The sequence below is a fragment of the Electrophorus electricus genome, chromosome 10 (assembly GCF_041902795.1).
Source record: "Electrophorus electricus isolate QZ-2024a chromosome 10, ASM4190279v1, whole genome shotgun sequence".
Classification (NCBI taxonomy): Eukaryota; Metazoa; Chordata; class Actinopteri; order Gymnotiformes; family Gymnotidae; genus Electrophorus; species Electrophorus electricus.
Genome location: NC_137506.1, coordinates 24,748,588 through 24,761,372, shown reverse-complemented (window position 1 = coordinate 24,761,372; position 12,785 = coordinate 24,748,588).

The following is a 12,785-nucleotide window of genomic DNA, read 5'->3' as shown; positions in this document are numbered from 1 at the left end:
ATCCTAAATTCACTGCCCACCTTGCATCTCCATTCTCTGGCCATTTTCTGATCTACACTTACGTTACAGTTGCATTTTCTAGGTTTATAATTATAAACTGCAGTTCATCTGTTGTAATGCTTAATTATTCAGTCCCCTTCTCCCCTATTCATCAGTGGTCAGTGTCTATTGCTAATTATGAAATGGTTTGCCCACATGTAGTTTTGCCCATCTGGCATCATGGTTCCACATGGTTAGTGTTTTGCTTTTGTTCTTGTCTTGTCATGTGTCTTGTTTATCCCTATTAACTTCTGTATGTAATCCTCATGTCCTTATGCTTGGTCGTTACTTATTCTGGTGTGTCTGTGTATGCCTTCTCTTTGTATGTTTTTGTTCAGTATGTATGTTTTTGTTTAGTTTGTATGTCTTTGTTCAGTGTTTGGTTAGCCACTTTATCTAGTTACTCCTTTGCCTTTAGTTCCTGGTTTTGATGTCTCCTATTCCATTTGTTCTTTGCTTCTCTTCATGTACTCAGTATGGTTGTGATGGGCCAGGCAGAATCAGATGCTCACGGATATAGAATAAGAACTTTATTAATGTTCCAAATGGTGATAGCAGAATAACTAAGAGTCAAAATCGAAAGAGCAAAGTAAGGGGCAATCCAAAACATAGAGAGATCAAAGTCTGTGTCCAAAACCAGAAGAGCAATACAAAAACCAGGTAGTAAATCCAAAAGGGGGTCAGGCAAAATTGGCAACGAGAAAGACAAAGTAAGGGTACTTTGTCAAAGAAAATAACGCCCAGTATGCTAAGAAAGTCTAGAGGCAATGCTTCACAATGAATGAGAGCTTGAAATAGTCTTATGTACAATAATTCAGAACACACAGGCGAATTCAATACTCCGGTGATGACGATCTGATTGAATGTCCCCGATTGGCTGAGTTGTTGGCTGGGTGATGAATGAACAGGCTACTGGGTAGTGTAGTGTGGTAGAGAGTCAGGTGGTATGACAATGGTCTACAATAAAAACCACTCGCACCTGTATCTGGCACAATTACCTTACAAATACAGTTACCTACAATATTGTAAAAAAAACAAACAAACAAACAAAAACATTTGTGCTATTGAGCTGGGCTTTTGTTGAATTTTTACAGAAATAAGACAACTATTTTCCAAAAACAGTGCAGTGATCGTCAGAGATATTTACTCTACTGTTTAACAATGAAGCCTTGTGCTGTAAGGGATTTAGGAAACCAAGCCCAGGCTGTTGGACTCGTGTTTCACAACAGTGGCCAGTGAACATGTATTACATTCATAGAAGATGGAATCCACCTGGAGATGGACGAATGTTTAACTATGGCAAATTTGAGAGTGGAACCTTTTTAAGATTGTTTTCCTGGTGCTTTTTTTGTTCCATTTTCATTGGAGACCTGCAAGCAAAACCACTAAAATGCAGAGAAAGTTATTGGATTCTCGGTTTACTTTTCTTTAGGAACCAGAATAACTCACAGATCCCCCATAAGTACAGGGATAATATGGGTTGTTTACACTTGAATATGATTAATGGGACAAAGGAAACCATCTCTTATTACACTCCTGGTGTGATCTGAATAAGACAGTATCAACATCATGGCAGATCTCTAAACCCAATCCACCTAGCCTTACCCAGAGTAGCTCCTTGCTTTGCCAAATTATGCTATTATGCTATTAAAGGCACTGGAACCACACCACAAAGCAGTGGATGAATATAAGGATAAATGTACAGATCACTGTAGCTGATTACATGATGCAGAACAACCACAGCTCATGTCAGTAATATGTTTTTTGGTATGGAATTATACTTTGTTCAGCTTTTCATAGAACAAACTTGATACTTTAAATGCATTAAATACGTCACAGTATGAGGTCTAAACATGTCAGGTGATGAAGCCAGATTCCTTGACTTCCACAGAAGATTCCACAGAATTAATTTGCTGTGATGGAATATCACACCTGTTGCTCATATGCCTTCTGTTTTCCTCACTCAAGTTGTTAGAGACGCATGTTCAAAAGACATTTCAGTCACCACCAAAATAACAGTTATATTAAATGAAAGCAGGTGTGATCCTGACAGTATTTCAGAGTAGCAACTGAGACTTTTTTAATATCATCAAAACAAATCGTCAAACTGAAATTAGGCCCAAGACATTTTGATTACTAAAACACAGCATAATTTAAAAATATGCATTTGCCATATTTGAAACTGAAATGTCAGTAACAAAGTCCAGCTTGTATGTCAAATACCTCAACCAATTACAACATCTTACTCATTTTCAACACCAAAACCATTTTGTATATGTTGCACTAGTTAATAAGTGGGGCAATTAATAGTCATCTTGTCAGCCATCATCTGCCCTGTCCATTTCTTTGTCCGTTCCTGATAATGCACACATCAGAGATCTATGGAAAGTGTTGTATGGTACAAATGAATAATTATAAACCACTTTATACCTCAATATTATACCATGACGTGTATTGCATTTGAATTGTACATTATTTAATTCATTGTATTACTGTAATTTACTTAATTGAATGTTAATAAATCATTAAATAAAAGTCTATGATAAAAAGGTCAATTTATGATAAAAGTTTAAAAAATTATTGTCATGCCCTGGCCAGTACCCAGCTAACCCTCTCAGATCACATCCACCAATCACTTCTCTGGCCACAATCACCCGCTTATTGACTAATCACCCACAACCTTTCCTCATTTTCCTCACTCTGTTTAATCCCCACAAGTACCTAATTTCAATCCTTTGCATTGATGGTCCCTAGTCCCCAGTTACAGATTTAGCTAAATTTGCTGTTTTATTGAATTTCTTTTTGGTCTTTGTTCTTATTAACTTGAGCCCTCCTCCTGTTTCATGATATAACAGTTATATTACTGGGAAAAAACTAAACATTATTCCTTTTTCAGTAAAAATTAATTTTTTATAAGTGAAATATAAAGAAATTTAAATATAATCTGTACTGATTTATTAGATTGTAAATGTATTCTGCTAGATGAGGTACTTTCTTCCAACTTTGAATATAATTTTCTCTTTTAGGAATGCGTCACTGATCATCCATTTAAATAAGAGCATTCCTGAACATTACTCCAACCATCTGGCAAAACATTGGAAGTTCAAAATATGGTGTCATACCTACTAAGGATAACGGTTTGCTTCTGAATAAGATGTTCAGTAATTTCTCTTTCTTAACCGCAGACATCTGAAAATAGACTGTTTACTTTTAGCATTCCATTTGCTCCCATAGCTGTAGACAGCTGCAGACTCACAGTCTGACTGGAAATATAAGATCAAGAATACCTGAAGATACCCTATAACCACACAAAAAGTAAGAAGATGTATTTGCAGTTGCAGATACTGCAAACAAGAAAACCACAGACTGCCAAATATCACTACTAACAACCAGCATTCTGAAGAATATTGGGTGACTGTCTATGTTTGAAGAACCAAGACTTACATTCCCTTTTGGTCAAACCGGCAAACCAATTTGAACCTTTGCAAACACAACTGAAAGCACTTTGGATACTTCGATTGGGGAGGCCTGGAAAGACTTATACCCATCAATATATAACATATATAAGTTGCTAATTTATTTGGATTTTAGTCTTAGATTTCCATATTCAAAATGAGCCACATAGCTACTCATTTTCTTTAACAGTTGTTTGCATTCACAACAGACAAAAAGATACCGAGCAAAATCCAGACAGACAGAAGTTATGTATCTGTGTACACAACTCAGCCACACAAATGATTCCTCATTCGAAATTCACCTCTAAGTCTTCCTGCTGAATATACTGGCCTGCTAGTTTGCTGCCACCTTAGATTTACTCTGGCATATATGAACAGAGTTGCGCTGAGTGAACAGTGAACAACAGCTGGCCGAGATTGCTGCAATCTACAGATAACTGCTGAACAAGTCTACAATAGGTTTGCTTTATTTCCCATTTTTTCTCATGAGGACATTTAGAATATTTTCTCTTTATCTAGCTGCTGTGTAAAGGACAGAATTGTCCCTGAATGATAAACTTGATATGTAAATTACAAAAACTGGGTCATAATAATGACCTACTTAACCTCTATGACAGAGAGATGGGCTTTCACTATGGAGCTCAGTTACCACCTGAAGGTATGTTATGAATGGACTATTGTGGGACTCCAGTTGGGTTTATGTGGTCTCTATTGTAGCTGTTGTTTCAATTTCGAATGTTCCTCTGCTGTATCACAGAGTTCATGGGAATGATAAGAGGAATGTCAATTTGTAATTTGTTCTTTGTAATGTAAACAGAATTACTAGATCATGCAGTATACCTGTACTTAACTAGTATAGCGTTAAAACCACAATAATTTACACATAATTTACACTTAGACTGCCGTACTTCTTTATGGATAAAACGCTGGCCGAGGCAGGTGAGGTGGAGGTGGGTAGATATATCCCTGGGCCATAGACTCTTTGATGTACTGCTCCATGACGTGTGTAATAGGAGGGTGCCCACTTAGCGATACGTGTCTACGCACAAGAAATGCGAGGATTGTGCACATGTAACCACAGGAGACCTAGAGCGATAGGTTGTGCAAGGGAGGTGAACAAATAAGAGGATATATATTCTGTGTGGGTGTTACTAACAGGATGCAGGGAGTGATGTGCATAATGCCCTTGTCTACAGGTCCTCCATCCAGTGCACACACACGTAGTGGAGAATCAGAGGGATGGAAGGGATTTGCAGTTTCCTCGCAAGACTCCAGTCCATCAGGTTGCCAGCTGCTCTGGTATTGATCAGTGCTGAAATGAAAGAAGAGAGACCCTTATGTGCAACCCTGACAGGCACTCAAGCACTGGTTTGATCCAGCGAGTAGCAGTGGCCAGTGTCCAGAACTCCATGGTTCCATTGAAGGAGAGCCCTGCTGCAGGCGTAGCAAGGCTCACAAGCAGACCCTACCTCGATATTGATGATGGAATACCGAATTGAGCTATTTGTTGAATTCAAGGTAGTCTTTCAGCAGTGGTGAGGAACTAGACACCAGTGAAGTTCTCCGAGCTTTAGGCCTCCCCATGCACCTGGAGATGTGAAACGGCACCTTGGCATAATCTGGCAGATGGGATTGGTAAGAAACGTTGCATGTTTAACCCCTTGAGTATGGTTGAGTGTGGTTGCTGCCTTTATTCTCCAAATCCATAATACACACAAACAGACAAACTCAAAATAGTAAAATGTGACAAAAGTATCATATTCAACAATGCTGGCAGTCAGGCTGTTGGTGCAGTGACAGTCTACATCTTCTTGGTGCTGTGTAGGTGAGCAATGTGCAACACAGGTACAGGGAATCAATAATTTGATGATTAGGAGCTTGGCAGGTGTGGTGAATGTGTGTGTGTGTGCATGAGATAGTGGGTATGCCGTCCCTCTGGGTGCCTGGTGCACCGTGATACATATTACCTACACTTGTACAATCTATTCTAGAATAGATTATTAGTAGTATTTTAATTTTTTTTAATTTATTTTTATAAATAGTTTACAATACTTTACAAATACTTTACAAAAACAGTATAAGACAAAAGGAAATGAAAATATTTTCCAGGAAACTTACCAAGTCCACGTGAACAGAAATGTTAATGAGAAATAAAGAAAACAAGCAAAAGACCAAAGGTAATGCTTAAATCCATTTATACACAACTACATTTCAAGTCACAAGATCAGGAGTGCTCTATAATAGAGCCCCTATTACAATCTCTTAATACTCCTTGTGTCACAGCAGAACAGCATGCTATGAAATAACAATGAGTACTTACACCCAGGGATGGATTACTAGGTGAGTGAGGCCAGTGCCCAGGGACCTTTGACTACCAAGGGCCTCAGGGGACCTTAGACTACAGTAACTACATCAGTTAAAATTTTTCATGATAATAATAGCAAGGAGAATAATAGCAAGGAGCTCTGAATCTCTTGTGCCAATTCACGCACAAGTCCAGGAAAAGGGCCACAGATTCACCTTTTGCTAATATAAAATATAAATATAGTCAGCCTTCTCTACAATTATCTACTCTGAGGTAATCTCTGACAATGAGGCAAGTTTACCATCAATGCTAGGTGGACAGGGACTCCAAAGATGTTTGTGCACAGGGGCCTTGCAAGGCCATAATTCATCCATTATACCATGCAATCTCCAGTCTCACACCTAATAAGTCCCTTGGAACCAACAGGTTCACTGCAGAAGAGTACAAAACAATTAAGTAAAACTACTGCTAAGTTTGCTGCCAACATATAACTGGGTGAAATAAACTGGGTGAAAGAGGGAAATTCTTTGGGAAATATCAGCATTTACGAAAGAGAGCAAATATTCATTTGGGGTCATCCAGACCTATCTCTACACTAAATGTTGATTGTTGATTTTTCATGATAATAATAGCAAGGAGAAGTGAAATCCTGTTGCCACAGCTCATATCACTAGACTAAACTATTCTTTTATCAGAGAAAGAAAGACACAGAATAATAAATGTCAAACGTTGCATATCATACATGAAATACAAAGATAAAACATTGTTGCAGTCTGTCGAGCTCTGGCTGCCACACAAGCACACAAGTTCCTGTCAATCACCACCCTCAGCCACTCCCTTGTTCCCAGTCACCTACTTATTAGTTCTCAATCTCTCCTTTTCCCTATTTAAACCTCACTGTCAGTCTCCAGCATTTGCATTTGCAATTTATTAGGAAGCATAATTTATTAGGAAACATTTAATTGTTATGTTGACATGCAGCTATACATTCCTTTGGCACCTGATGATTCACTTGACTTAAATTTGATAAAATTTGAATTCTAATGCTGGGAGGCTAGGCAAGATGCAAAGGTGAGCTGTGTAGAGCACAGTGACATTTATTAGCACACAACATAAAATAACATAGCACACAGGCTAACGGAAGGTTAAACACAGACAAACACCACTGATTAGAAGGCACCTTAAATACACGCACGATAACAACACAAAACGAGGATCAGGGGAGGGCATGGCCATACAAACAAACACACACACACACACACACAAACACAAACAAACAAAAAGAGAGACACAGACACACACACACACACACACACACACATAAACAAAAAGAGAGACATAGACACACACACACACACACACACAGACATCTGGTAGGAGGGGCCGTACCGTGACATGAATTAAGGTAGAGTTAAATTTGATTGATTTAATATCAGCAGTGTTCAGAGGTAGCTTTTTAATCTCAGGATATAATCACAAAATTAATGAATTTCCTTACCCTTGTGATCAAAAAAAGTTATTTGTGCCATCATTTCTTCACTGTTAGATTATTGTAACTCACTATACATTGTATTGTGCCAGTCATCTCTGTCATGTCTGCAATTGGTGTAAAATGCTTCTGCACAAATTCTTATTGGTAAAGAGGGACCTTATTACTCCAATCTCAGCTGAACATCTCTTGTTAGCCATCTACCACCACAAAATAAATAAATAAATAAATATATATATATATATATATATATATATATATATATATATATATATATATATATATATATATATAATTTTTTTATTATTATTTTTTTTCCATTTTTAAAGCTCTAGATGGGTTGGGTCCTAGGTATATTTTAAATTTGCTATGTACATATTCTGCTCTCAGATCTTTGAGATCATGTCCACAGCAGTTGTTCCTCATGCTGATTTAAAGGGCAACCACGCTTTTGCAGTCATTGCTTCAAGGCTGTGGAAGACTCCGAAGATCAGAATTGCTTCTTCTTAAGCAAATTTTCAAATTAGACTCAAAAGGTACTATTATCTGCTAGTTTATGGAGACTGATGACATACAAATCCTAAGAAATATAGTTTTATGTTTGATGTGTTTTGATTGTCTTTCACATCTTTTTAATGACCTTGTCTAATGTCTTTCATTCTTAGACAGCATTTTAGATCATGCATAATTGTAGAAAAGTGCTGTGTAAATAAATGTTACTTACCTACAAACATTTGGGATATCAAATTAATATCCAAATAACATAAATAAAGTCCACAAAACATCAGTTCTAACTATCTTCATTGGCAAGAGTCATTAATACTTCTAGTGGAACAGCTATAAAAGAATAATAAAGCTCTTAGGTCTATAAGCTATTATTAGGTCAATATAACTAATAGTACTAATAGGACAAAGTACTGTTAAAGTACTGGGAAAAGTGTACTGACTATGCTATTCAGTCAGATTGTTTTGTAGTTTATGTGATTTGCAAAAATAAGTTTTTGCAATGTACGTCTCCCTATCTGTCTGTTTTTCTCTACATTGAAAAGATATAAAGGTTCTAGCAATGCATAAATTGAAATTTATAGTCAGTGGAAAACATTTGCTACTGCAATACAATACAAAATCATAATACAACAAAGATCTAAAATATATTAATCAAATCTCATAAATATTTTTGCTGTAAGAATAAAATTTTTTAAAAGCAATGCAGTTGTTAGTTAGACTAAAATATTTTGTGTGGTCTAGTGAGTGATATATTCCCAAGAAACAGCAAAAAGTATTGCCGACAAGTAGAATTCATAATATTGTCTCAGTCTGATGCTTTGACAGGTTTAAGACATCAATATCATGAAGAAATATCTTTGCCTGTTACTTGTTTTTGATATCCTGGGAAATGTTTTGGACTGTTTTAGAGAAATATATGACAAAATATCTTCTTAATGATTAATGACTATTTGTCATATACTGGGCAACAGCTGGTATCAATGTATTTTTTGCTTAGCAGCAGAGGACCTACCACATAGTTCTTTTTTCTAGGCATTTAGATAAAACTTGCTTTTATGGTCTCTAGGAGGGAATAAGAACTGCACATCTAGTTAAGTCAGTCAATTTACTGCATTCACTATAACACTACTACTTGTCAGTCATTCTAATAAAGTAGAATATATATATTTAGAATATATATATTTAGAATATATATATTTATCTGTATATATATCTTTTTCTCTATGCACCCCTGGTTCTCTTCCTCAGTTTGGACAGAGCACTCTCCACCATTTCACTGCGTGTTATACTGTGTATGACTATGTATGTGACGAATAAACCGAACTTGAAGTTGAACTTGAACTAAAGTGACGTTTTCACTTTTTCTGATTTGTGCCCATTTAAACATTTGAAGAAAGAGCTGGAGAAAGATTGTACAACAGAAGTGGAGCTCGTGTTGTGCCACACAGAAGTTCACTCAGGCTCCTCAGGTGTGAGGCACACACCGTTTGTCAGCTCCACCTCTACTGTTACTGTCAGCATGCTGGGCTGCACTCCACAGCAGGCATGATTTCTAGGTGTGTTTGAGTGCATGCCTGCATGTTTGTGGGTTCTCATCATTATCTCCCACAGCCGTGTCTCTCTAAATAAAACCCTTGTTAATTTCTTTCACTCCTCAATGTGGGATGTGGTGATACACGCCAAGACAACAAACACTGCACTGGCATGGATGCTCAAACTGTCAGCTCAGCAAAATTGTGTGCATGATATTATTAATATATATATATGCAAACCATGCATTGGGAAATAATGTGAACTGCATCATTAAAAAATGTTATGTCCATTGTTTATTAGCATGTACATGTAAATTAGCATCTTTTATATATAACTTTATAAGAGGTTATAAAGGTAATGCAACTAGCGACATAATCTCTAAGTATAACAACTCTTTAAACCTTGTGTATTCCTGTGTTCACAGAAGTTAACATATACAGTCAAAATCTTATTCATCTAATTCTTCCCCTACAAGAGGATCCCAATATTGGAATAACCAATTAAATTATTGAAATGGCTGTATTAGCTCTGTTCACATTTTCTGCCCAAAAGGTTCAAATAAATCTAATTTATGTTCTTACTGCAACTTAAGACTAATGGTCCAATAGTTACACACATCTCTAAACCTCTAAACCCTGGAATGAGCATCATTAAAAATAAATCTTGGGAAGCTACAGCTGTACAACTACTGTATATTTGAATTAAGGGACTACATGCAAATTAGTTTGAAAAGATGCATTCATTATAATCTGAAAGTGTCAGTGATGGTGATGTCAGGATGTAAATATAGTAATAGTATAAAAAATCTCATTATCTCAATCTATACACATCTCATTGTACCATGTTTGTCAAAATAAGCATTTTATATTTTGAAGTTTTTTGATATTTTTTAAATTTTGAAAATGTATTTAGTGTCTGCACAATATCTATCACATGAGAATGTAACAGTGGTGTCTTTGGCTTCTACCACATGACAGTTTGATGAGGCACTGGTGGATATTTGTGCCATAGAAGCCTGAAGTGAACAGAATCACATCTAGTAGACAAGACAATTTGGAGAAAGGATGGTCACGATGGTTATTGCCAGAACACAATGCAGCAGTGTGCACCGTAGGCCCAAAGCAGAGTGGAAGCTGGATTAATATGTAACAGCCTTTGTGCCATTTTACTGAGGTTCCTGAAACGCTTGTGATGAAAGGAGAGTATGCCTGCCAAGGACATTTGGTTGATATAATAGACACTCTTAAATAGTGAGACACCCCACCAGGCAGAAAGAGGGAAACCTTGGCTTCAAGAGGAGTGTTACCAGGTCTCCACTGTTATCATGCACACCTCAGGCTTCCATAAACAATACTCCCAGTGTTCACACATACACAGGAAAAGAGGGAGATGTTTATACATTTATAGGGCAGTAGGCGAGGCCTGGCTGTCATATGCTGATCTGTGCCCTCAATACATGTAGATGTTAAACCTATTCCATGTGCTGGTTCAATTCATGAGGTTTCTACCATCATGTCATGTCTGGGGTGATCCAAGGATCGCGTCTCTATGACTTGCTCACTTACAGCCACATCTGATCAAGCCATCACAGATGAGATGAGATCTCCACATTGAATAGCTTAACCATCCCCAGCTTCCCTTTAAATACCTCACGGCAGACTCTACACATAACTGAAATATGGTTTCTAAAATCAACATTTCTGCTTAAGATGCTTTTTGCTCTCAGATGGGGAACTGCATAACTAAACAATGAGGGAATGTGAATGCAATGTCCTCCTCTCGAGCCCCTGTTTTTATGCAGGAGCAAAGGGATGGAAAAGGCAGCTGGAGCCAAGAACCGACCAAAGGAGCGGCATGCACAAAAACAGCCATTAAATAACCGCATGCGTCACACAAGCAACAACTCACACAAGCTTTTCTGATCTTCTCTTAACAAGCCAGCAAGAATACACAGACCTGAGTATATATATTGGTTCCAGTATTTTTTAGCAAATGTTTAGACAGGCACTTGGATGCCAAAATCAAACAAGGGGTTATGATAGTTGACTGGCTTACACAGAAAAGCACATCGCTACTGTTTGTCTCTCATGTTTTCATGGCTTTTGCTGTAGATCCCAAATGTTATCATGTCAGCTGCATTCAGATCTCTGTGTTTCATATTGTGTCATAGATCTTACATCAGTGTTACAAACTTAGTAAAAGACGCATTGGCTGTGATGCTTGTGAAGTCTGGGGGTCAGGAAGATTGCACAAAAATCAAACTGACTGTGTTTGTTCATGCAAACGGATTCAGTTTTTCTTTCTTTAAATGAGCAAATATATGATTTCATACCTTTTGTTGAACTGGAAGGATTTGCATATATTGGTATTGCAAGTACAATGTCTTATTACCTTAGGTGAATGAGTGAAAATGTACAATATGTGAAAATAATAACTTTATTTGGGCTGGGACCCAATACACTGATCACTCAAAAGGCTTAGACTCATGATTAGACCTGTTACACCACTTCCTAAGGCTACTATGTGATGGGCCTTCATTTTTGGCATCTTGCATGAATAGTCAGTGAGAGGGAGAAGAGAAATCCATTTTTAGATTCACCAAAAATAACTGGTGATAATGCTTTCAAATCTTCTCAGAAACTGATATTTTCATTGTTTATGCCTGGTGTGAATGAGTCCCTAGTTGTTTCGAAGGAAAGTTTTAGCACCTCAAGTATGAAAAGCACACTCCCCACTCTGGCCACAGCACCATGCTCCCTGCACTACAAGTTTGAGGTATATGGCAAAGCAGGGCGAATGTTTCCATTTGAGGCTTGAGGAGACAGCAGTGCAGTGGTGTTTGTTCCACTCGCTTGCAGACCCATTCTCTCCAATTCCACGGAAAAGCCTCTGGGAACACCAGCAGCACTAAACGATCCAGCAGATCCAGGAGAAGGAAGCTGCCTGTCTTCAGGCCCACTCACACAGAGAGGCATACAACTAACACTTCACATAATCGCATGGGTCAGATCCCACCAAGTGTACCCCCTCCCTGCTACTGAGGCAAATTTCCATGTGTGATTGCCATTCTGCTCCTGTGGGTGGGTGGTGAGGGGGGGGTTGTGTCAAAACACAAGGGCACTCTAAGGTTACTGTGAGGAAAAACCCTGCTGGGTGATGGTAGCAGGTTGTAGTTGAGAACTGGAGGTCAGAAAACCCTAGCAGTGACCTCTGCTTTGAGGCCTATGACACCCACCTTGCAGAGATATTAGATTAAGAAATGTTAGAGTACCTTACAGAGGACTGTTCATTGTTTCATGAGGTACAGGGTCCTGACAAAATGATCAATTTACAAGACAATTGTTAAGAATTTGGGGCAGAATGTAAATGGTTTGTAGGTAACTAGATGTGCGATGGCAAAAAGCAAATTTTATCAATAAAGTCAGCTCCCAAGTTCATTTGAATGGCTAAAAAGTAC